Source organism: Toxorhynchites rutilus, chromosome 3 (genome assembly GCF_029784135.1).
Source record: "Toxorhynchites rutilus septentrionalis strain SRP chromosome 3, ASM2978413v1, whole genome shotgun sequence".
Classification (NCBI taxonomy): Eukaryota; Metazoa; Arthropoda; class Insecta; order Diptera; family Culicidae; genus Toxorhynchites; species Toxorhynchites rutilus.
The window spans coordinates 160,190,288-160,216,484 of NC_073746.1; the positions used below are offsets into that span (position 1 = coordinate 160,190,288).

Below are 26,197 nucleotides of genomic sequence, written 5' to 3' on the forward strand. Positions count from 1 at the left end.
TGTCACCTAGTTGCAAAACCAAATTACCAAAAAAATTAAAAAAAATACAGGAAAGACGATTTTTTGTAGTATGAGGCCGCTTTTGCAACTCATTCTGGAGTTCGCTGGTTTTGCAGCAAATTAGACCTGAAATATCGTTATAATTCGCTGTGTCTATTATTATAATCACAACTATTGCGTTTTTCGGGAAGGTAATGAATAACATTTCTTGAATAAGTAAATGTTTCTTGAAAAAAACATATTTTAGAAACAAGAAGCCTGTTTTAGAATGTTAAAATTAGAATGAAAATTTTCACATCATGTTTTTAATTACTTGAAACACGTATTCCTGACTCTTATTTAACCATTTGTCTATCAAATTTCTGTCGTAACTGAAACGTTTCATCATAATATAAAGTTGTGCTCAAAAACATTTTCATTATGATATTTTAACACTACCTGCTAACAAAAGTGTTTTAAAATTCAATATTAGTATTCTATTTGATATAGAGAAGTTAATAATCATTTATAATTTTAATTTCAAAATCAATTATCAATTTCAAATCAATTATTATCTTTGGCACCTCTAAACTAGTAAACGAAGCTCAATGCCGTCAACGCGGATGGAATAATGTTGAAGCAAATTCATTTGAACTCATCATCATGATTCTCAAACGCATATTTTATAGGGAATTGATCAACATGTTTCTCACTGCCAATAAGTGGAACAATGTATTTAAGGTCTAAAAAAACGAAAAAACAATTTCTCAAATTGGAGGAGCTAACTGGTTTTGCAACTAGACAACACATTCACTGAATGTTATGTCTATTTATGAATGAGAAAATTTTTCAAGTTTACTCACTTCACCAACCGCAAAGTTTTTGAATTGGTATGTATTTTATATGAGTAAGATAAAGATAACTTTTTAAAGAAATTTGGCTTTAGGGATCGATGGTACCACTTCATTCTGAAAAGGAATCTCTTGACCAATTTAGTTCGAGAATCCCTGGTGTAGAAGAACCAAACATTCTGGTTTATTATCTTCGGTTCTAATTAGATGGACTCCAGTTATAATGTGCTTCAAACACCTGAGATAATATTCTACAGTAATCCCACCATTCTTAGTGAACATTACAATGTTTTTTCAGAAAATTACGAATATTCTCGATCGTTTCAGGTGTTTTGCTTGGCACTTAACATCCTCGATATTTAAAAAAAAAGTAGAATCCTAGAAATTTAAGAATGAACTCTTTTGAATTAGATTCACATTCTCCTTCAGCTTTCCACTTTTTTTTCACTGAAGAACACAGCTCTAGAGGTTGGGAAATACCTTCTTCACATCCGGCTTAGAAGGTGCTTCTTTTTGATGCCATTTTTAAACCGGAAGCAATGCTCGAGTTCATGAACATTGAAAAAAGAAATCACAAAAAAGTCACCGATAAGTCCATACACACTCCTAAATTTACATAGGCTCCCTTCCGACACTAAAGTTTTAAAAATCGACAGATAATTCTTTAGTATTAAGTGGCCCTAAAAAAGACCGATGGGTTTGTGTGGTTTTGCAGCCGCAGCTAAGGATGATTAAGACATGATTCATTCTTTCCCTCAAGAGAATAATACTATGAGCACGGAAATAATGAGCAAGCATCGCAAGCGCTATTATTCTTCTTAGTGTTATAGTTATAAAACCTATCGCGGCGATATTTTTGCAGTCGACATATACATGGTCACGATGGTTATATGTTTGTTCCACCCCCACCGATATTCCGCATTTTTATTGAAAAAGATTATTAAACCACTCAACGGTAACCATTTCAATCGATGTTTAACAACGAACAAACATCATCAACAATGTGCGCGTGTGACGCAAAAATACAAAAGCGCTCTTCGCCTGACGACATGAAAACTGACGCTCTGGTAAATTTCATAAAGTTTCATTTTGAATTTGACATTGTGAACCAAATCCCAACGCAATATGATTCTGGTTGTTCGCTAGCGAGAGCAAGACTGTTGATTTTGAGTTATTCTTTTGAAAATTTAACATGTTTTAAGTCTTCGTTCAATATTGCTATGTGGCTAGACTAGACCTATGCGACTAGACTCCATATTTTTTCAAAGAAGATTAGCTTTCAATTTAATATAGCGATCATCTAAATCTATTCAGTAGTTCAAATGTTAAGATTTTTTGCTAAAAGTCATTTTTGGATAAACGGGGAAAAATAATTTCTCGGACCATCGGTTAACTTTGAAAAATCATATCTCAAAAACTAAAAAAAGCATCTGTGGTATCGAAATATGTTATGTGAAAGCTTTCAAGAACAAATATAAAAATATATAGCGCCCTCTAGTCCAAAGCCACGAAAATAATAAAAAATGACTACAATCAATAACTACGAAAATAAAATCCACTTTTTGGAAGTTTCATATATACTAAGTTCCATAATAAAAGGCTTCAATTTGATATGTCGATCATCTAAATCGGTTTATAGGTCCAAAAGCTATGAATTTTTGAAAAAAAGTAATATTTGGGAAAAAGTGGAAAAATTTGATTTGTTGGACCACCCTGAAATGAAAATGGGCACCCTAACACGCAGCACACGCATTTTTTATTGAGATTTTTTTCTTCTTCTGGTCGCTAAGCGCTGATGCTAAGTTACGATTGGTTCCGCAATGGTATTGGGTTATAAACTAACACGATTCCGACGGTCCTTTCAAGAGAGTACAGGCTGGCCGCGCCAATGAATCAATCAGAACGTGGTATTCTTGATTGAATACTGCTTGAAAATGAGAAAATGCGAATTTATGTTGTTCATAGTGTAGTGTGTTCTCCAAGTCAAGCCATTCAGCCATTTTTTAGCGGCGGCCAAATTGAATTTTTAAAGATCATGGAATACGCAGTTTTACAATGACAGAAGAATTAAAAGTATGTTCCAAATTTCAGATCAATCAGTCAACAGAAACGGAGTCAATTTCCTATTAATGTGAGACAACCCTACAAACACTCAATCATACATACAAACAGAGCAAGCTGAATGGAGTCATTAAAAAGTAATTGTTTATTTGGGAACTGTGGTCATCTTGGATTTGGATTTTACATGATCTACTGTGTTATACTGATGGGGCTTTGAAAAAAAATGGCGCCATTTTATGATGGGGGCCATTTTGGATTTGCATTTTTAATTTCACCTGAATTTTTACCAGGAATTGTTTATCGCTATTGCTAGCCCTTTCATTTGATACCAATATTGATGGAGTTGTGAAAAAATATATATGGTGCCATTTTGTAGTGACCGCCATCTTGGATTTGCATTTTTCATAAATAACTGTATTCTACTAATCAAGCCCTTTCATTTGATACCCATATTGATGGGGTTCTGAGAAAATATGAAATTCACCATTTTGTAGTGACCGCCATCTTGGATTTGCATTTTTCATAAATAACTGTATTCTACTAGTCAAGCCCTTTCATTTGATACCCATATTGATGGGGTTCTGAGAAAATATGAAATCCGCCATTTTGTAGTGGCCGCCATCTTGGATTTGCATTTTCCATAAATACAGGGAAACTTCGATATAACGTACCTTCGATATAACGTACACATTTTCAAAGTATTTAAGAATAATTATTTGAATATTGTTTTTCTGAAAGAATAATAAATTATCTTTATTTTGATACTAAAACTTGATTTGTATTTTTAACCTATCCCGAAGTACAATTGTTTTGTGATTCCGGATTCTAAATGAATCAAATTTTAATCAACAGTACGAAGGGAAACATCATGAAAAAGGTTGGATTCGTCTTCTTATTGAATTTATTCATTAACCTTACTCAAACAGCAACACAAGAAAGTAATATAAGCTACGTTTCTGAGTTCTTTATTATGCTTCGATATAACGTACAATTCGATACAACGTACATTTTTGAAAGTAAAATGTACGCTATATCGAAGTTACCCTGTAACTGTATTCTACTAGTCAAGCCTTTTCATTTGATACCCATATTAGCTATTCAATATGGAATTATTATACAAATGATTCAAAATTTCCGAAAATCAAAAATAAAATACTCCGGATAATCTAAAATCTAAATAATAATCCAAAATTCCGGATAATCGAGTCCGACCTGTATTATATACCTTTATTATCATATGTTACACTGTCAGTTACGTGACAGTCAATAAGTTAAATAAATAAACAAATGGGATAAAACAGGCTCAAATGCATAGTCTTTATTTTTTTTCCATGGTAAATATAAGTAGTTTAGCAACTTTTAAGAAGAAATGTGATGACAAAATCGTTTTTGACAAACTTCGTATGACAATGAATTTTCATAAATTTTTGAAAATTTTTTTTTTTTGATATTGACAATCAGTTTTGATAACAAAATCTAAATTGCGATGTGATGACAAAAATGTTCATGATCAACATCCTTCCAAATCCATTTTCGAGATATTTAATAGAATGTTTCTAATTCATTGTCTTTTTCTAATAAATATACCCTATATACCCTATATTTTCGAAAGGATTCAGTATGTATGCAAAGTTGCCTAATAAGCTTGAAATCGTGGAAACCGTGGTTTATTTGAGAGCTAGAGCTCATTTGTAAATAACAGTGGCTCGTACGCTCTTACAACGCAGCCCGTAAGCGTTCGTCCGCAAAGAAAGTGTATGCTCAGTGTCAGTTTATATTCGTCACTAAGGTAGATAAACTTTGAAAGTAGTTTCTCAAGACATTTCTAGCATTTTTCCGAAAGCGGAAAATTGATAAAGCTGTTCAGATGGCTAACAGTCATACATAATTTATGTTGGCACGAAAGCGATCTTGTGAACCGATTTAACAAAAATATCACGTGTAATGAGAAGTGCCAAAATTTTCAAGTTATCGAGAACGATTAACAAATTGTAAGTGAAAGGAAACCAAAACGAAATAATTGTCATGCCTTGGATTGCAAATTGTTTAACGGTATCGTTCTCGATAAACGGGTAGATAATCGTGGTATGTGTGAACTGCCTTAGCGCCTTATTTTATTCACAATTCAAAGACAAAGAATAATAATGTGTGTGCAAAATCTCGAAATCAAAAAGCATTAAAATCACGTGCAAATCACCCTGTTAAACCTTAAAATTTCGATATCATACCCGCCAGCATTGCTTAATCCGGTGTAATTCGCAGCAGCGAACGCTTTTCCTCGGCTCAGCCAGCATACGACACGGAGGAAAACCCCGCAGAGACGCGTTAAGTATTCTCTTAAGATAAAGGCACACCATGTTAACAAACGCGAAACGGCGCCAACCGTACGGTATGGTGAATTTACATATTTTGTTTTAAAAGCATTCTTTTAATCCGCTGTCCTCGTAAAACTCATGCAAAGCAGCTCCCAGCATCTTCAACGCCAGCTCTTGTCTTCCTTCGGTAGCGAGCATCGGGCCCGGGACAGAATCACGCGCTCCAGGAATAAGATGTGTCAATTTTTGCACTGCTCAATATATCCAGGGAATTAGCGCCGATGTTCTCCGATTTGCTGAACGAACGGTTAGCTTCGCTGCCGTAAACTAGAAAAGATGCTTATCCTTGCCTTCTTTTCCCCGTGCGATGGAAAATTACGACGGTGCGGCAAAGTGGTTGCGTTTATCATAAAATCTGAAAATCGCTTCATTCAAGTGCGCCAAGACACACACACACACACACACACACACCTTCAGAGCTCCCACAGCTTTAACATGATCTGTATGCGAAACGTGAAAAGACAACATGTTTGTATAGCCCAGCAGAGCATCACCGCTCACATCGCAACTAAGGCGGATCATCGGTGCTTGTATCGATTGCGGGATGCTGCGACGGAGTCATAAGTCAAACAAAAATGTCAACTTTGGCACTCGAGGGCCGCATCGTCGTTACCTTGCGGGGGATTGCCGGAACCCCATCAGAATGCAGAACGTATTGTTTCCGAGTGTATGACAGCGGATTTGACTTTCGGATCAAAGTGTCTCTCCACGCCCCCTGCACCACCCAGCCATGGCCAGCGATCGTTTGCTGGCTGGTCTGCAGTGGGGGAAGGACGATTGAGATGAGATCTTTGGAGCTAGTGGGGAGCCCTAGCAGCACAGGGACATGCTCCTGCCAGAGATTAATTATACCCATTGGCACCCTTGGCCGGCAGGTTCGCACACTTTGGACCACATTAAATTGCATTTTAATCGTTTTCTTCTGACATTAGACTATAAATCCCGGCCGGAAGCGAACGGTTGACAAAGGGGGAGAAAAATCCGTGGAGAAATATTGTGAAAAAACAGAAGGTGGGTTATATCTGTAGTATAACCGCAGGGTTGACGTGGGACTATCGTTGATTAAGTGATCATTTGTTTGAAGTTGAATCTGAATCCATTCTGAATGAATGAATGAATGAATATTTGGGGGACTTCGAAAACGAGAGCGTTACGTTGGAGGCACAAGGTTTCATGCATCCAATATTGGATACGAAAATATCCTACTGATGGGGAAGAATAATCTTCAGAAGCTTTCCTTTTAATTGCACTTGATGGAAAACATCACAAAACGAAATGCATTTGATCAGAATATTATATGAATAGAAAACTTTAAAATAAACTCTTTAGCTTGAATGTAATTTTCAATTCCAAGGGGAACTGGCAGATTACTTTGCAGCAACGATGACATCTTTCCGGATTCTTTTCGATGCTCGATAACCACCATGCGAAAAGAGTTACACGCGTGAATGTGTGTGTGGCGGCTGCTTTGATACCTTAAGCGGAACCAATTTTCGATGCTGTTACTTTCTTGGTCGTCTTTTCAGTGGCATCACTCTCCTACTGATGGATTCTCTTCTGGCCTAAGGTGCTAAAACAGGCTCTTGGTGACACCGTTATTCAGCGCTTTCATGATGAACGAAGTTAGCTTCACCACAACAAAGTCAACATGCTCCAATCGCTGTTCCATTATAACTGAGTGGATTTCTGAGCGGTGCTCGCCTTTATACCGATTGTTAATTCAATAGCCTGTTTCAAAAGCAATTTTTGAGCTATTGAAACAAGTTTTGGGATCAAAAAGTAAAAAGTATACAACGCGTAGACAGTTTATCTTTCGAATGAAGTGTTTATAATACCATTTCGTTCAGTTGTTTAGGTGCTATTAACGGTCAAAATCTCGTTCTCCGGCGTAACGCTTTCGTTTTCGAAACTTTGAATTTACACCCCGGTATAGAAATGAAATACGTAGTCCTACGTCAAAAAGAATTTTTGTAATGGTTCCTTGATAAATGGCACACGAGAATAGTAGTAATACTCCAAATTACCTTCAACTTCGACCAATCGGAAGATCTTTCCCAGTAAACATTGAATCGTATAACTCGCTTATTCTAAGTCGTATGAGCAATTCCAAATGAAACGTCCTAAAACTGCGGATTTTGAAAACATGTATTTTTGATTCGAATGAAGGTTTGTATTCTGTTTGGGTTGGAAGACATATGAGTTTTCCACAGCAATTGGAGTTTTTAACTCAAGTGTAAGTTTTGAAAAAGGGCATATCGATTTGAGTAAGAGAAATCTTTGATAATTCATATCCCAAAAACTATGAGTCGTACCGAAATAGTGTCCTAGAAAAAGTTATAGAGTATTGATATTAAAATATTTCTAATTTGTTCTTTTTTATAGTAAATAGGCTCTTCTAATATGATTGTCGTGTTATACCGTCATGTTCATGAAACTTTATGAATTTTCTTATAATTTCCAACAACTTTTCCAAATACATCATTATGGTAAAAATATATGTTTAGGAGTTACGTTGAAACACATTTGAAGATACGTGGGTTTAAACTCCTAAACATAACATGGGTACCTCCCAAATACATATTTTTCACACGTTTATTTTTTCAAACATATTAGGCTGTCAAAAAAGTCCTGCGGTATTTCCGCGAGGTGTCGTTGTAAGCGCGTAGTTCCAGTTGTATTCATTGTATCGAGTCATACTATAGCTTGTTGGAAAGGTATTTTTGCGCGCTATAATATAGTCCTTGACAGTTTTGTTTGGTTTAGTCGTTCGTGAGTTATAGTGTCGCAAATATGGAGCAAAATAAAGTGAAAATCCGACATATTTTACAGTACTACTATGACAAAGGCAAAAATGCATCTCAAGCTGCCAATAAAATTGGTGCAGTTTATGGACCCGATACAGTTTCCATTTCCACCGCACAACGATGGTTTCAACGTTTTCGTTCTGGTGTAGAGGTCGTCGAAAATGCGCCACGCTCCGGAAGGCCTGTCGTCGAAAATTGCGACAAAATCGCTGAATTATCCGAGAAAGACCGGCATAGTAGCAGCCGTAGCATCGGCCAAGAGCTGGGTATAAGTCATCAAACCGTTATTAACCATTTGAAGAAGCTTGGATTCACAAAGAAGCTCGATGTATGGGTGCCACACACGTTGACGCAAAAAGACATCTTTGACCGTATCGACGCATGTGAATCGCTGCTGAACAAAATCGACCCGTTTCTGAAGCGGATGGTGACTGGCGATGAAAAGTGGGTCACTTACGACAACGTGAAGCGCAAACGTGGTCGAAGCCCGCTGAAGCGGCTCAGACGGTGGCCAAGCTCTCTTTAACGGCCAGGAAGATTCTGCTGTGTGTTTGGTGGGATTGTCAAGGAATAATCTATTATGAGCTGCTTCCCTATGGCCAAACCCTCAATTCGGACCTGTACTGCCAACAACTGGACCGCTTGAAGGTAGCACTCATGAAGAAGAGGCCATCTTTGATAAACAGAGGCCGCATTGTCTTCCATCAGGACAACGCCAGGCCACACACTTCTTTGGTGACGCGCCAGAAGCTCCGGGAGCTCGGATGGGAGGTTCTTTTGCATCCGCCGTATAGTCCGGACCTTGCACCAAGTGACTACCACCTGTTTTTGTCCATGGCGAACGAGCTAGGTAGTCAGAAATTAGCCTCAAAAGAGGCCTGTGAAAATTGGCTATCCGAGTTTTTTGCCAATAAGAAAGCGAGCTTCTATAACAGGGGTATTATGAAGTTGGCATCTCGTTGGGAACAAGTCATCGAACAAAACGGCGCATATTTGATTTAAAACAGATGATTGTAACTAATTTTATAAACAAATGAAAATTCTAAAAAATACCGCAGGACTTTTTTGACAGCCTAATATATTTTTTTTCTCAGTGTATATTTTTTTACGTTTTAACATAAATACTCTATTACTCTATCTAAGACACTATTTCGGTACGACTCACGACGATGATTTTTAGCATGAAAGAATGAAATTAAATTGTTGCGTTGGAAATTCGAGAAATTGCCATAATGGCGGCCGTTTGAATAAAAATTAGCTATTTTAGTGTAGGACTACGGCTTTGATTCCTCTATAGGTGGGTCAGTCTACGAAAAATGTAACGAAAAATTAAGGAATTTCAAATTCACATCGTGAAAATCGTTGTTGCTATGTGTGTCATATTCAGGGTTGCCATATATACAGAATATTCTGTATTTTACAGATTTTTCGCCAAATTTTAGATACAGAATCTGTATATACAGAATTACAGATTTTCAGCAAAAATACAGAATTTACAGATTTTTTGAAATTCATTCTTAAATAATGAATTTATTACAGTGCATACATAGACACCTTGATTTATAACAATGTTGAACTCAACGCAATGAGATGGCTTTCATTGGAGGCAGTTTTTAAGAGAAATCTTGAGCTATTTTTAGAGCTATTCTATTCATTCCAAGTTAAGTATGACGATAATCAATACGCCAATCGTATACTGATTATGCTGTTTCTAAACATTGTTCTATTACACCTTTCAATAAGAAAGTTCTCAATTTTGCGAACTTTGTAATGAGACCAAAATGATATTGCTTATCATGTAGGGTAACTTATGTTTGGAGAGCTACGTGCAACCATTTGCTGATGCTGACATTGATGTGAATGATTTTGAAGACTTTCAGTAGAAGCCTGAGGATGTTTACGTTTGTATCGATGCGGAAGAAACTGAAAGAGGATTGGATGCAGCTAGGAATATGATCTTCAAATCGATTTGTCGTGACTTCTATATTGAACTCGTGAAACAGATTTCAAAGTGATTTGATTTTAGCAATCCGGTTATCAAAACCACGGCCTTGATAAACCCTCAAAATTTCGTCAAGTTACCAAACCTTAATGATTTGATGCGCCAATTTTCTCAATTCGTTACAGCAGGTAATAATAATCCTTTGAATTGTAAGGCTTGGACAACTAATTCAGGCTACTCAAGACGAATCTTCTTGCTCAAAAATTGAGTGACTCAGATATAATTTGAGTCCCAGCTGTTGGATGGCAAAAGACGTGATGAGAAAATTTTGTATTCATTACATAGGTCGTTTGTAACACACTTTTCGATAACATTCATCAGTGTGTGTTGAGCGAATATTTTCGTTTTACAATGCCAACTAAACAATTCCGGAAATCGGTTGACACCCACAATTAAAGCTTCTATTTTGAAAGCGAAAAACTACGTATCGGCTCAAAGAGAATCTTCAAGGATGAAATTGACAAAAAATTTTAAGGCAAAGTTCAACAAAACCATGTTCAAACATCATACAGTGCAGAGGATTATGAGAAATCTTTTATTGATTCATTTTGTTGTATTGATATGAGAACTGATAATTTAGAAAAATAAATTCAGAATAAAGCTAAATTTTAATTTTTTCCCTTATTTTTTCCATACGGATTTTTTATACAGATTTTTTTGCTAGATATACAGATATACAGATTTTCTCAGAAAATTTTACAGATTTCAATGTGGCAACCCTGGTCATATTATATGTCATTAGATAGGTTTTTTTTATTAAAACACAAACAGTAAATATAGTAAAACATGTGAACAATTTGGCAAACAAAGTAGGTATGCTTTATAGATTTTACTTGCTGCTTGCGTTGTGGGGGAAAAGGAACAAACAACATGCTGACATACAATCGAGCGTCAGGCTCCATGGTAGAGACAGGCAAACCATTCACGAACGTTATGAAAGAACTAGTTCGCCAAAACGATTGAACGAATGGTCGTTCTTTAGAAAAATGGTAGTTTACGGTGATTACGAGGAAACTGTTTGGGAACGAATTATGTGCAGCAGAACTGAACTGCGTTGAACGGAACGGATGAATACAACGAAAACGTTTGGAGAAAATTAAAAAAAGATAACGATATTGTTGTTCACATGCGAAATGCATGTAACGCGTTACTTATTTTGTCAATGTATGTTTAATTTTGAATTGAAAAATAGGTTTTATCATTGCGAATAACTTTGATTCTCGGGAATGCTTTTTATTTTCAATCTAATGTATTTTTGCAATTCATGTGTATTATTTATATACCTTGTGTACTCGTGGCCGAGTGGTTAGCGTCTCACATTATCATGCCGGATGTTCGGGTTCGATTCCCGCTCTGGCCGGGGGATTTTTCGTCAAAAAATTTCCTTCGACTTGCACTGTGGTCACGCGTATTCTAGAGGTTACCCCTCTAAATACATTCAAGGCGTGTTATTTGGCTTAAGAAATCTCAACTAAGTATTAATAAATGACGCTAGTGAATGCATACGTTGAGACGGCAAAAGTTTCATAGGGAACGTTAACGCCATTCAATATTTATATACTTTCGGTTTATCGACAAAAAACCGGAGGAAGCTGAGACAATTCATAAATGGGATAAATAAATAATTTTCTAGTGGGAAAGCAAATTGAAAAAATTTTCGTTGCTTTCATTCAATTATCTGGCCTATTGCGTGTACGTGTCATCGCGATGATTATTACCGGAAAATTTGGAAAAAAATTGAAAACTGCTACGGGATTTTTTCTCTACTATTAAAGATGATATGGAATTTAGGTTTAGTCCCAACAGAAAATGTGAAAAATTGCAAATCCAATTAGCCTAATCAACAGCTCTCATTTGATTCCACCAACGTTTCGCATTGGGCTCGCAGCAAACAATCTTTGTGATTGTGGCGATGGCTACCACGACATCGAGCATGCTGTCTGGTCGTGTATCCGGTTCCATGCTGCTCGCTCTCAGCTCTCTAGAGCACTGAGAGCACAAGACAGATCGGATATCCCCGTCCGGGATATCTTAGGTAGCCGGGATCCTGATCTTCTGCTTCATCTATACCTGTTCCTCAGAAACGCCGATGTCAACGTTTAATTATGTTTCCTTCGTTGTGTCCCCGTTTCATATCCCTCCTATCCGATCGATAAACTTTTACTTAGTCGCGGCAATACATACACACACTCTTTACAGATGCACGGGCCGAAGGTTGTGCAGTCCACTGATCATTCAACAAGAGCCAAAGGTTGTACCGCTCATGACAACTCTACACGAGCTGATGATTGCGCCGGCTAGTGACCATTCTATCCTGGATTCCTCGAGGCGAGAAAGACGCACCACGCTAGATATGGGGTACAGAATAGGGGGGCGTTGCTGATTAATGGTCAGCTGCATCCCAATAGGAAGTATCCCGTGTCGGGCACACGTACAGAGCATTGGAGACAGCAACATCCGAATTACGAAAACACTTGTAATACTAACCTCGAGCCAACCGCGAGTAATCGGTTACATATTACTAACATAGATAATAAGAAAAATTGGCAAAGTATTGGACTCCCGGCCCCGTCAGGCTAACGCCACATGTGCCTTAATAAAATATATATTTTGGGAAAAAAAAACGTTTCTGTTCCTTCAATACAGAGATATTTTTGATCGGATGAAAAATTGATTAATTGTTCAATAAATAATTATCGTATCGCCAATTGAAGGGCACTTTTTGAAACTCCAATAAATTTTATACAAGGCTACATTGATGAAAAAAGTAGTTTTTAGTTTTTTTAGATTAGTTTAGTTTAGTTTTTGCATCGATTTCAAAGAAGGACGGTTTTATTAATAACGATTTGAAAATAAATAGACAGGATTAATAATTAACGATTCCAAATTCTTTCTATTACTTCAGCTCTTACAATCCATTTGAAGATCAGTTTAGTTCATCTAATTAATTGTTTTTTTTTTTCTAGGGCCACCATTTGGAGCCTTGAATGAGTTAAATTTGAAAATTATTTTTTTTCCTTTTTTTCTGAGTTTCGAATTTCTGAACATTTACAAAATCTCCTCAAAGTCCTATGTCAAGTGTCCTTCCGTGCCTCTATGCTCAGGCCCATTCTACTTTTGACTAAGACTACGTCTTACATTAAGGGTGCCAAATCAGAAAACAGGTCACTTTTTTCTGAAATAAAGTTAACGTTAATAACTATTTTTGCTGTGAACGGATTTCAACGATTTGCATACCAATCGAAACGGAATTTTCTACGATTTGTTTGATGTGCGATACATTACAATCCCATAGTCTGTATATGGTTTAAGTTGATGAAAATACGAAGCATTCCCATTTCCCCATACATTTATTCTGTCCATTTGTGTGCTTTCTCGAACAGAGCTGCCAATAACGGGCAACTTATGTAGCCGCTAGAATAGAAACAACGAAGGTGAAAGAGAATATTTGAGAGGACATTTGCGAAATAAACTCCACCCTTGCATAGTAAGTGAGCTGTCGCTAGCGTATAAGTATTGCATCTCCTCTGGGGAAAATTCTCAGAATCTTTCTGTACCCGAAACAACAAAGATCACGTATTCTGCTCGTTTTGTGTTTTATGTTTCCCCACGAGCTGTGAATTCTAGCGAAAATTTCACTTGAAATGCACTTGAAGTGCATCTGAAGCCACTAAATCTTTTCAGGGTCCCTTGAACTTTTTACTAAAGAGTTATTTATTTAGTTTAATTTCGACGTGTTTGCAAATAATATCCGAAATGATAAACCAACAAATTTCTAAAGAAAAAAGATTGCCTAAGCGTTCCTAAGCGTTCGTGTTCGTGTCTCGGATACAACCCTTCGAATCTTTTTCAATAAAAATCGCAATTTTTTTAATGATTTTTTTAAATCATTAGAAAACTGAAAAATTGGGGTATTAAAAAAATTGCTACTTAACAATTAAGATAATTCATTTCTGCATACTGAAAAAAATTAGGACAAATCGGTCCACTAGAATCTGAGATAAACGTTGATGGTTTCGAGAAAAACACGTTTAAAGATTCGTACAGCTATGCTGCTTCTGTTGAGTTAATCCCATAGTTTTTGTTGTAAATGAAGTGTCGGAAAATCTTCTCGACCCAACATTTCAGAAGATAAAATCGAAACATTCTGAAGCGAAAAATCGTATTACATGCCGTCGAAAATAGTTCAACAGTAATCATATTAGATTGTAATTGAAGTCATATTTCATAATGAATTTAACATTTCATGTTCCGCGATAACGTAGGTAGAGTAGGAAGCCAATGATTGTATGGGAAAACATCGTCCCAAAAATTTCAAAATGTAACTCCATACATAATGTTTACCACCTTGACAAAACACCCTATGCAAAATTTCAGCTCAATAGGTCTTAAGAAAGAGTGGCGCAAAGCGGTCAAAGTTTGATTTTTTTTTTTGGAAATCAAATAATCACCGGAAATCGGAATCATAAAAAAAAATGTTTTGAGCCAAATGTCTCGAAATTTCACGACAAGTCGTGATTTACAGTTATCTCAAAATAATTTTTTTTTATCAAAAATCGACTTTTTAGGTGGAAAAACCGGGCGCCAAAAAATTTTTTTCTTCACAAAATTTTTTTGGAGAGCAGTAAATATCGATGTGTTATGCAATTATAAGACATTTGACATAAAAAAAATGAAAACCCCGATTACCGGTGATTTTTCGGTTTTTAAAAAAACTCAAATTTTAACGTCTGCGACACTAGTAAATGAAGCCTGATTGAGCTAATATTTTGCATAGGGTATATTATCGTGCAGATCAGCATTTCGCACCAAGTTCCGATTGAAAAATCGAGATAACTATTTTTATTGGCACCCAAAAACTAAGTCCCACAGTGTCGATTTTTGACAAAAAAAATTTCGAGGTGGCAGTAAATCTCGACATTTCATGCAATTTTAAGACACTTCGCATCAAAAAATTTTTTGAGAAGACCGATTTCTTTTACTTTCCCCATAGGGGATTTTTCAATTTAAAAAAAAAACTCAAACTTTGACCGCTATGCGCCACTCTTTCTCAAGCTGATATTTTACATAGATCGTTTTTCCGAAGTGGTGAACATTTTTTATGAGGTAACTTTTTGAAATTCGAGATGACTTTTTCCATTGGCACCCTAATGTAGAGTGTCAACGTTTGATGGTGAAATGCATCAGACGTTAACAAATCCAACATTTTATGTCAATATTTTCCGCCATTGGTTGTTTTTCTATGTTCGTTTTAAATCGTATATTCGTATGACACGTATATGACGTTGTATATACAAAAATTTGAAACTTCATAGGAATTCGGAACATTTATGTAGCAATTAAGTAAGTCTGGAAGCGTTTTTTTCTGGAATTTCACTGGTGTCAAAACATCTGCTTCGTATACTTTGAACTCTTTACTCTTTGAAAATTAAAAAGGTAAACATATGCCGAAAATGTTGTTTCGAAAGAGTTTATAGTACATTCATATATTTTTTAGAAATAATGCTCACTATATTATCTTTTTAATACAGCCAACCGTTGAACTTACTCACTTTTATATGAAAGAAAACCGAAATGTAAGAAATGAACATTTCTCTATACATTTCAGACGATGTCGCCGTACGATTTTCAAATCGAATCACGTTTCAACCGACTGAGTTGAAACTTCTATTTTGAGAAATAAATATTAACCGTAAATATTAACTCACCTTATTCCAATCGACAAATTCAGCTTCGTTAAGTTATCTGGAAACGAAAGAAACAAAAAGAAAAATCATTCATTATTATTTGTAACACATACATATTAGAATAGTTATGAAACATGTGTGTTAAAAGCAAACATTTTGTGACAAAAGCTTTACGTGCAAACTGCACACACTGCTAGGTGGAACGATCAACGCAGTAAGCAACACGCAATAATACAAAGTGATGCTACTTCGTTTCGTTTCATCATCAATACACATCAAATATTGGAACATACATGGGGAAAACCATGTTGCTCCAAGTAGCATAAAAGCGGTGCAACTCACTCGTTTCGATGAAAGCTTTGCAAAACTGTGGACCCTATGTTTAACATGCTATAAACGCGTATTTGTCCTTGCTACAGGTGTCCTACAGCAAGGACACCATCAGTTTCTACATCCTTTGTATAAGGTGTCGTAGAAAAGAATGCATTATTTTCCAATAGATGGCCAAAGTAATCTAGCGTTGTAGAAGTACCATCGGTTTACGCTAGGTGGCGTTAGAAATATGTTTAGAAAAACTTCAATTTCATGCAAGAAATACAGATTCCTTTTATGTTGAACTCGTATCAGCCACGATACATACCATGTTCGTGATTCACTTGTCATCTTGGTTCATATGGGTATGGAAATTCTAAGCAATTTCAGTCACAGATTGGGATGCTGGGTACCCATAAAAATATATACATGAAGAAGATGAATGTTGTGAACTGGTAAGGTTCATGGTAGAGCAACTTGCCATAATGTTCGAAATCGAGTGAGATTGAGAACCGAAAAGACCAACAAACTCTTTTCATTTGGTACCATAAGCACATGAGCTGCCGTTATCACATGTCATGAGTTTTTATAGCGACAGTGGCCTCTAGCACAGAAACCTGTAGGAGTGTTGTGCTGCTAGATTCAATTCAAAACACAGGGAGAGTTTGATAAAATCCGGAATTATTCTCAAGCATCACTGGTTTGCTAGGGACAGCGCTGTTTGCCTCATAGTGCATTCAATCTGCTTATTTTCTTGTTTTTATATCAGGTGAACAATTTTCATACCAGCTGTAGATGGAAACGATCAATTCAGTTTTATCATATCAAAAATTACATATGAAACATTTGTCGTATGATGAATAGAAATATTAGTACTCGAATATTTTGCTATAAACGTCTCTTAATATCTGTGTTCAGCCACTCCATGTCAAACCGATATGATTCTTAGATTTTCGTGAAAATATGTAGTTTTGTTCCTTTTCGCAAAACATATTTTATATTTTCATTAGGGTGCCCATTTCCATTTTAGGGTGGTTCGAAAACTCAAATTTTTCTCCTTTTTTCCAACAATGATTTTTTTTCAAATAATCATAACTTTTCAATAACAAAACCGGTTCACACGATCGACATAGCAAACTAAAACCAATTAAAATTTATTGAAAAAAAATTTGCATCTGTAAAAAAATTGAATTTCTTTTTCGTAATTATTAATTGTATTTGTTTTTATAGTTTACATGGTTCCGGGACCAGGGGCGCTTATTTTTTATATGGTTTTTTGAGAGCTGAGGATTTTTACATAACACATCCAAAAATCAGAGATGTGGTCTTTTTCGTTTTTGAATTATGATTTTTCAAAGTTAACTGATTAATAATACCATAACTTTTAAACCACTGAATCGGTCCAGATAATCGACATATTGAATTGAAGTCAATGAGCTAGTCTGATTTGAAAAAAAAAATGTATTGTATGTATCTAGGACACGACCGCATATTTTCGACGTAAAACTACGCAATTATATTATGCAATTCACCTTTTTATTACTTCGAATATTATTCTAGAATGCAGATTTCTATGCCAAATAACACGTCTTGAATGCATTCTGAGTGGCAAGCTCTAGATTACGCGTGACCACAGTGCAAGTCGGAGGAAAATTTCTTTGACGAAAAATTCCCCCGACCAGAACGGGAATCGAGCCCGAACCCCCGGCATGATAATGTGGGACGCTAACCACTCGGCCACCTGACCTGAGAAGGTAACTGTGAGAACTCCTCTAATACCAATATTTCCGGCGATATGTTCCGTTATCAATCGCGCGTACTCTGAATCGAACTTCAATCGCGACGGCGGAGAGTTATATTTCTTTACGTAATAGCCATGGAATTACAACCGTCCTTCTTAGGGCTTTTGACCTTCTACTCTGTTTCTCAATAGTTTCGAATGCTTTTTCGGACATTCTACCATATAGATCCATTATTCGCAGGAGGCGATTTTTTTTATTGTCGAGCAATGAATACGATATTTTTCAAGTTTTATCCAAATAAAACCGTATTTCCTAGAGGTGCTAGAAGAAAAGATTCTCAAACATTGTTTCACAGTGATGTTCGAACGGTGGGAAACGTTATTTTGATCTGCTCAAATGGGTAATCAATGTTTATTTCGCTATTTTATGAACTGCATATAAATACTACAAGAAGCTTCGTAGGAAATTATATATCTCAAGCAATCAAGCAATCAAAACAATCATTTTGGATAAATCAAAGCCGAACTTCTTGAAATTAAACGATTTTACAGCATCCAGTTTTCTTCCAGTTTTTTCAAGAGCAATCTTCCAGTTTTTTGAAAAATATTATTGGCAACCCTGGTGGTGTGTATTTTCCATCGTTTTCATCGGTTCGTTCAGCAGAAATATTGAACCTAAAACGTCATTTTAACGCAAGGCGGCGCATTAGTAGTAGTGATCGTTTCATACGTAGTTGACTGTGTTTGCCTTGTCGCACCTCTTCACGGTGGGTTTAAGTTCCACCAAGATAGAAAATAAAATAAGGATATTCGGGATAATATGGAAATCACAAAAAATACCTTCGATAGTTCCTCATCTATGTTACAAATGTGAAATAATATATATTTTATTCTGAGATTGTCTACCTGTCCTATGAATAGTTTGAACAAGCGGACGAGACGCCTCTGGAAGTTCGGTGTTGTAAGTGGTTTTCGTTGAGCATTCAAAACAATTTGGATACGTTACTCCTGCTGCAGCGCGATTTTCCGAATCTGATAAATGTGGTATGTAACATACAAAATGCTAAACATAATGTAATCAATAACTCGAAATTTTTAATTTTGCGACATGGTCTTCTCTGCATCAACACAGACCATATTCGCGCCATTCTCAATAGTTTCGAGATAAAATTTGTAAAAAAAAATACTAAAAGTGTATCTTACTATAGTGTATCGAAAACCATAAAAAATCAGCGAAAATGTTTTTTTTCGTATTTTTAAATATTGAAATTTTAGATTGTATTTGGAGTTGGAGATCCAGTACTGCACTAGTTTGTATTGAAACATGTTCCTCTGTCTTTTGAGAGATATAGGAGCTATAGTGAAAAAAATTTACGTTTTCTTTTTTTTTTATGTTTATCAATAGTTTGGAAATGAAAATATGAAAAAGTTACTAAAAAGAAGAAATAAAAAATCGATGTCTTTCTGTTTTTCTGAATATTTTGTGGATTAACATAATTTTTTGCCAACTACATCAATAGCGAATACATTTAACCTCATTAAACAGCTTTCTTTTGATCCCTATAACGCTCCTGTAGGATGCAGAGATATTCCTGTTTGAATGAATAATTTCCTCTTCGTGTTTGGTGATGAATAATTCAATAAATATTGATCGCACCGCAAATCCAAAGGCAGTTTTGAAAACTCCAATGAATACTGTACAAGACTAATTTGTTACTTTGGAGAAATTTTTTTGCATCGATTTCAAAAAAGTGCCAAAACCGATTTTTTGTTGTAGTGTTTTTGTGAACACGTTCAAAATGTTTCAAGAGTTCGAAGAACAAAACATTTTTTTCACCGTCTGCAACTTTTTATTTTCCTAAAATCGATTATTTCATTGTATTCGTAGACAAACATTAAACAAATCGAAATCTGATCTATTTGTAGAATTGTCCAATTTAATTTCTTTTGTGTATTTTTCCGGCTCGAAATTTTCATCTCAAAAGCATTTATCTCGCATATGAGGAAATGCTATGCCATGTTCAATGCTCTAAAAAATTTAAGCGGAATCAGAAATACACTAGGCTTTCACATTATCTGATCACTGATGTGAACGGCCTTGCTGATGGATAGTTCAACAATTGCTGTATTGATAAAACATAGCTTTCATGCTAAAGTGTCTTTTTTCGGGGTTCTACTGTATTTGCAAAGTGAATTCCCACAGGCATATTGATTTTAAAGTCCGTGTTAGGGAAGCACATTTTGGTGTGAACAAAAATACCCCCTACTTGCATGTATATTTGTAACGCGGATTCCCACAGGTACATTGATTTTGAAGTCTGTGTTGGGGGAACCGTGAATCGGGCCAATCAAAACTTGGCAGTTAGGGCGTTTAGATAACGCTTGACATTTTACAGTTATTTAATTGTTCATCTCATGAAAAATAACATTTTATTAATTTCGATAGACGCGTAGAAATATTTTCTATCAATTGATGCAAACATCTTTCCGATCTGTAAGGAAATGTTCGAGTTATAAGCATTCGGAATCTTTCATTTTTTCCTGCATGTTCTGTGTTTAGGTTTTCATTTCACCCCCATATACTCCGGTTCGACGTAGTCCCACGTCAAAACTACATAATTATATTTAAAATATTTTAGATTTTCACTATTTGTATGTTTCTTGAGATATTTTTGCTCTTGTTTAACCAAACTTCAATGTCTCTATACCATTAAATGGGTGAATAAATACTTGTTTGAAGAGTCGTGGGTAGACCTAGGTTTCATTTTGTAATTTATGAGAAACAAGCATTTAAAAAAACAGGTATCATAAAGCTTTTTGTCACGTCACAAAAATGGAACATTTTTTTTAGTTTATCAGATCAACATAAATTTAAACATGTTCATACTTGGGTTTCTCTTAGTAAACGATAAGGGTCAACAACCCACACAATTTGGTTAAAACAATAAATAGACACGAATAGAGGAGTATCAACTGTTTTCAGAAGTTGTTGTCACGTCACGAAAAGTATACGATCCATTCCAGCGTGACGTAACAATATTTTGGCTCACTGCAAACACTTTTTTGCGTTTTCATGTATAAAGCACAATTTTACGATTACGCACAATATTAAACGATGTTACAGTAAATATATAAATAATAATATATGAACGTAGGATATAATCTAATTTCGACTTCCGGTTTGCTGATGATAGTATTGAATGCCAAAAAATATGGAAAACCGATACCGATACCGATACGATATGGGCAATGAGTACGGGTATCTTACCAGCGAAAGTCGAATATCGAATTCCGAGGCCATTTTGGAATCGAGGATAGATCGTTAAAAACGGATCTAAAAGACCGAAAATGGAATGAAATCCCACAATACGATCGTGAATGATAGTGTTGGCATATATCCATGGGGGTGCGAGGAAGACTAAAAAATAATAAACTTTGATAGTGAAAGATAGGATTTAGGCGAGAGGGAGATAATGTTTGAGTGGAAAGAACTTAGCTTTAGAGTGACGCGTGTGGAGTTAGACAAAGAAAAAGCACATACAAATGCACATGCAAACGTCAACGGTCAAAGCCAACGTCATCTTATAGTCATCTTCAACACGCAAACATAAACGACCTTGCAAAGGTACGCGCACATGCACACGGATGCATACAAAGAGTTCATAAAAAGTTTGTGATATCGAAATCAAATGCGTTCCCCTGTAGTGGTCCTCACTCGATGAACCAGACTTGTGCGTGCCGTTGCGCCAGAGTGAACGTGTTCAAGTACGATGTAATAACTGGGGCTCGGTTTAGGACCTGGGGCTCGGTTTTTTCTCAAATAACGGCACACGGTGTTCTAAAAGTAACAGGTAGAATCAATTTTTTGATGGACATACCGTAATCAAATGAAATTTCCTTGTTTTGTAATGTTTCGCAATCTAAAAGAACATTGAATTCATTTCCCATATAGGTCGAAAATATTTCTTCTGTTGACGTAGAACTACGTCTTTCATTAAGGGTGCCATCAGATAACAGTTCACGTTTTTATGAAATAAAGTAACGTTAATAACTATTTTTGCCGCGAACGGACTTGGACGATTTATATACCAAACGAATCGGAAATTCCCTAAGATATGTTTTTTATTCTATATATTGCAATCCCCTGATGTGTAAATGGTTTAAATTGATGAAAACTAGAAGCATTTCCTTTCCGCTTTCCGCTTCCCTACCCATGCCATCAATAACGAGCAACTTATCCGTAATCAACGAAGGGGAATGATTTCAGGTCACCGTGAATAAAGAAAAGAAGAAGAATGAACGAACGAATATTGGATCTCTCTGAGGCAAACTTTCAGTATCGTTCAAGATGCGAAGTAATGAATTGAACAACGCTTGTTCTTCCTTGTTTTGCGTCACCACAGGTCTTCGTTTCGGATTGTGCTATGGACGTGACCAAATTACTTACTCGTTGATGTCTCTGACCATTAAGGTTCTGAACTACTCAATTGTGTGGGGAGTCATCAAACTAGGCTATCATCGGCTCACCAATAAAATAATTGTTCAAGAAATTTGTAAGTGATATGGTTTCGAATGACTGTAGCAAAACTATCTCCACCATGGATGATAACTAAACTAATCGAGACCGGAATTATCAATAGAGAGGGCTTCTGTTGAGAAGAGCGCAAAGCGGAGATAAGTTTGTATGTGTAAAATAGTATACTAATTTATTAACCAGCGACTTGATCAAAAAAACACAACATCGTCGTGTCTTGGACATAACCTCTCATAATTTTTTTTTGAAGCAATGATAACGCAAAATGGTGCTGAAACGCTAGATTTAAGAGAGCCAGAAAAAGTCATATTATCAATATATGTTCAGAACAACCTATCGGATTAGGGCCACCTTCCCCTGTATGATGTACTTTTGGAAGGAGAAGAAAGAAGAAAGGGAGATTCAGCGTATTAAAAAACCTAAAAAATAGTATATAGCTTACTACAACACGGCGCGTTGTCACGTCACAAAATGCATGCCGATTTTTGCCAAATTTTGGCGATTTTTTTTTTTTTTGAAATCTGAATATACAGAAATCCACGTTCATCTTTTGTTGGCAAATCTTGGAACAACGTTTATTTGTATGTTTTGAAACGGAACTGAAAATACAACATTAATTTTCGAATGTCGGAAACCGCAAAAAGACAGGTCACGTCACAACTAACGATTCCTTTAAGAAAATTTATCAATTTTACTTTAACATCGTTAACTATTTGAAAATCATGTGATTTATACATGAAAATGAGGAAAAAACCCGTTTTCAGAGAGTCAAAACGTTGTCACGTCACGCTGGAATGGGTCATATACTGTTTTGTGCGTGTCGTTACGTAAAAGATGCTTAGGAGTATGCGGAAAATAACATCAAAATTGTGCCGAAAACTGAGAGCTTCCCGTTCCATATGATATGATGCATCTAGCCTACAAGGTTATCTCACATACTGTAAGTTTTCTAAATTGAGTTTCATATAGTAAAGGGTACAAACAATCGGTGAACGCGAACCCATGCTCCGATGAATGCATGCAGATAGCGATCAGGAATGATTGTCGAAATTGTTAATTGCACTTTGCCACCCCTTTTATTGTAGCGACCAAAATTATCGCACGATAATCAAATAATAATTAATCAATTAAACTCATGCAACGGGGACGACCTTTAACATTATAGGAATTAACCTCATTTCAGTGCACGCCAAAGATCGATATCAACTTCACTCCAGCATGTTTTTATTTGCTGCACCGAATTGAAGCGCCAATGCTAAGCCTTGACCCTTACCTATGTCGGGTTCGCCCCGGTACGCGTCGTATCTGCCCCCGGGAATCCTAGGGTGGACGAGGACATCATTATTACCATTACCAAGTGCTTGCTTTTCATCACTCATCGTTCAGTCAACAATGGCTTGTTTTGTCAAATTTCACACTTATCCGGCAGGAGGTGTGAAAGGACATGCATGCAAAGCATCACAGCATGGACTTTGCAGTGGGATCGGACCGTTCTGGTTCGGGTTCTCGGTTCAGCAGACGACCGAAGCGAGTCCTCGTGAAGCGCGTCATACGATGCTTTGTAGGAGGCTCCCACAAAAGGGAATGGATAGCGAAAGAACATCAAACAAGCTCGTTTCAAATGGCAGCAACAACAAAAGCACCCCAGACATATCCTTCTAATTATGTCGTTTGAATGCATTTTTATTTACCTGTCGCTGTTGGGTAATGTGCGCCACGATGCGGCGAGCGCTTCGCGGAGCGATAAACGAACATTGTTATTTGCTTTATCCGCCGTTAGCCCATTTCGGAGTAATTTACACTCCAAATTTATACTGTATTCATGACCTGTCTCAATAAATTCGCTACCTTTCGGGTAGAAGGCACGGGAAAAGGAAGGGGTGTTTAGGTTAAAATAGTTCGTGCAATAATGCTCGCTGGGTCCTTCTGAATATTTAAAACTGTACGGGGACCGCATGTCCACTACCCAGACGATCCAAGTTCATGAGTTGTGGTGAAATGCATGATTAAAGCCCACCCAGGGTAACGCCAAACGTTTATTGGATTAGGATATTGCTTGGCGACGTTAGCTACGGGACGGACGCTCATTGCCTGCCTGCCTTTGGTTATCAGACCAAATCGCTCGGTAGAACGAAAAAACACCCCGTCGAACCAGGTCAAACATAAGCCAGATGATGCAACATGGGTCATGTAGCGTTATGTCGCCAACGGCTGGAGCGAGTGGAACAAGTTTACTCCGGCTGCCTTTGTTTCCAGGCACAACCAATATGTTTCATGCAAAACTAATTATTTAGTTTTAATCGAGTTCACCCGGCGATAAAGGACCCATAATCGGTGCCTTTTGTAATCAAGGAATTGTGTCGGTTCCATACAGCTGGAAAGTTCGTGAGATGCAATGGAAACGGTCTCTGTGTCTTACGGCGATAATACTATTTCTGTTGAGATGTATCGAAATGTTCCTGGGTCCATCCTAATTAATGTGTTCTTATAGAAGTGTAGAATTTTAAGTTGGTAACACTTATTGATATGTGTGCTGTTTTGACAGTTGTCAATGTGTTCAGTTTTATATGCCATTTCATCATGAGTAGACTGATACCTGAACATTGCCTGGAAATTGTGCAATTTTTAATGATATAGTTCGGTTCGAGAAATTCATCGCGTCCTTTGTCGATTACGGTGGGCTTAATATCATTTAGTTCGAGCCGGACATGGACGGTTTGCGAACAACTCTTACTCTACAGTAAGAGAACCACATCAGAAAGTATATTGAACTAAAATTAATACGCTTTCTTCCAAAAAGCCCCAAACTGGGCTAAAAAATAGTTCTTCAAAAAACAATAGAATTTGAGTGTTATTCATCAGACCCATCCAGAACCATGCAATGAGATAAACGCTCCTTCTGCAGAGGGGTGCCTTCTTCTTTACTGGAATGGGTATGTCTCCTCGTAGTTCATGTCTTTTCCAGTTCCATTGTGATGTGACCGCTCTCGGTGGCGCTCGGTGTGCACGTAGTTTAGTGGTGATGCTGAAACCGTACATCGAATTGGCCCCTGTCCCAAAAGAAATGAGCGAACATAATCACATCGCAAACATAAATTATAATTTCTAAGATAGAGCTAATAAATATTTCAGCTGCATATCGGGAAGAGAAACGAGCGGAAGGCACAGCTTCTGAGCCGGCTTCTCTGCTTGCAAGGAGATATGTGCCACAGGGAGCCACCAATATCTCTTTTTTTCACCACCGCACCACGGCTGTCGGCAAGAAAGAGAGTAGGTATGCATCCTTTTCTCGGATAACCGCTTTCTTGTATTCCTGCGTCCGACGGTTGGCGACATAAGTTTTGATTGGGTTCGCTGTCACAGCAGCAGCAGCAGCACGAGGAGACGCTCCTGTGTGTTTGATAACGACGAATGGTCGTATGTCCTCCGAGTCCAGGGTGTCCCCGAGAGAGAAAAAGCGGGAGGTTCGGTTTCAGAATGCACGAACGAAAACTTGCTTGAATATGCATGAATGTTTGAATCGACAACTGGAGGAAAATTCCTTTTGTGAAATGCTTCGTCCCTCTCAAACTAAACGATAGATTCCTTCTGCTGCGTGGGTATAGGGTGTGGTTGACACAACGGTGGGTTGTCTATAGAATTATGTTTGCATAAATCAATTTGACACTTCATTTATAATGGTGAGTAGCCGACTTAAAGTAACCAAATAAAATTTAACAAATTGACAATTAGCAAGAGGGTTTTCGTCCGTTGCATGTCCGTTTGCTAGTGAAATCATGAGTTCAAATCTCAGGACCCTGAATTGACACAACAACCATGAGAAATGGATATCCAATCTCTCTGCTCTGCTG

General features: G+C 36.8%; 1 protein-coding gene and 1 long non-coding RNA gene across 9 annotated transcripts in view; one reads left to right on the forward strand and one right to left on the reverse strand.

Annotated features, from left to right (window-relative positions):
• Positions 1 to 26,197, reverse strand: part of LOC129777669 (tyrosine-protein phosphatase Lar) — a 403,848-nt gene that overhangs the window by 302,102 nt on the left and 75,549 nt on the right. For all 8 annotated transcript variants that reach the window (XM_055784076.1, XM_055784077.1, XM_055784079.1 and 5 more), the window contains one exon: positions 15,781 to 15,817. The gene's annotated coding sequence lies outside the window, so the exon portion shown is untranslated. The remainder of the gene's footprint in view (positions 1 to 15,780; positions 15,818 to 26,197) is intronic.
• Positions 1 to 26,197, forward strand: part of LOC129777670 (uncharacterized) — a 90,004-nt gene that overhangs the window by 43,536 nt on the left and 20,271 nt on the right. The gene's annotated exons all lie outside the window — the stretch shown is intronic.